Source organism: Scomber scombrus, chromosome 15 (genome assembly GCF_963691925.1).
Source record: "Scomber scombrus chromosome 15, fScoSco1.1, whole genome shotgun sequence".
NCBI lineage: Eukaryota > Metazoa > Chordata > Actinopteri > Scombriformes > Scombridae > Scomber > Scomber scombrus.
Genome location: NC_084984.1, coordinates 28,881,932 through 28,882,673, shown reverse-complemented (window position 1 = coordinate 28,882,673; position 742 = coordinate 28,881,932).

The following is a 742-nucleotide window of genomic DNA, read 5'->3' as shown; positions in this document are numbered from 1 at the left end:
GACCTCCTCCTCTGCCGGCTGGCAGGGGTAAACAAACCCAGGTGGTACAGTATCATTCAGCTGAGAGAAGTCATTGGGTTGTTGCCACGTCTCAGTTAGACATAAAAAGTCATACTTGCGGTCACGGCGGAGGTCCTGGAGCAGTGGTCCCTTGCCCTTAAGGGAACGGGTGTTAAATAATCCAATTTACACAATAATTACAATAAACACACTCAATTTAAAATTGACACTTTAACGTAGTATCAATTATTTTATTTCAAACTCAATGTGGTGCAGACTGTCCAACTACCTAATACTGTCGGAGTTGTATTTCACACTTCTGACTAAAGTGGCGATGAAAGGACATTATTTAGGTGGCAGCGATTGAACCTATGAAACAAATGTTTCATATCTTGACTTGGTGACTGCTTTATGCAGGGCAAATCAAATGTTGTGCTGCAAATATTAGAAATGTGAAAAACTGGTTTTCCTGTCCAGCAAATAACCAGTATTTCTGCACTGGCTTTCTTTTAGGTGACCACTGAAGACAAAAAGCTACTTCCTGTTACATCCAAACCAATATCATGACGTTTCATAACACTTGTTAAAGGTCAAATATGTTTCTATTGAAAATGTTTCTGCAGGGTTGATGGCCCTTACTTTGCTGGTGATGAATCGTCCTAACCAATGTCCTCCAAATGGCTCAATTTCTGGCAGAAGCAAAAACTCGACACTTTGTTGAAGAGAGTTGGTACGAGTGAGT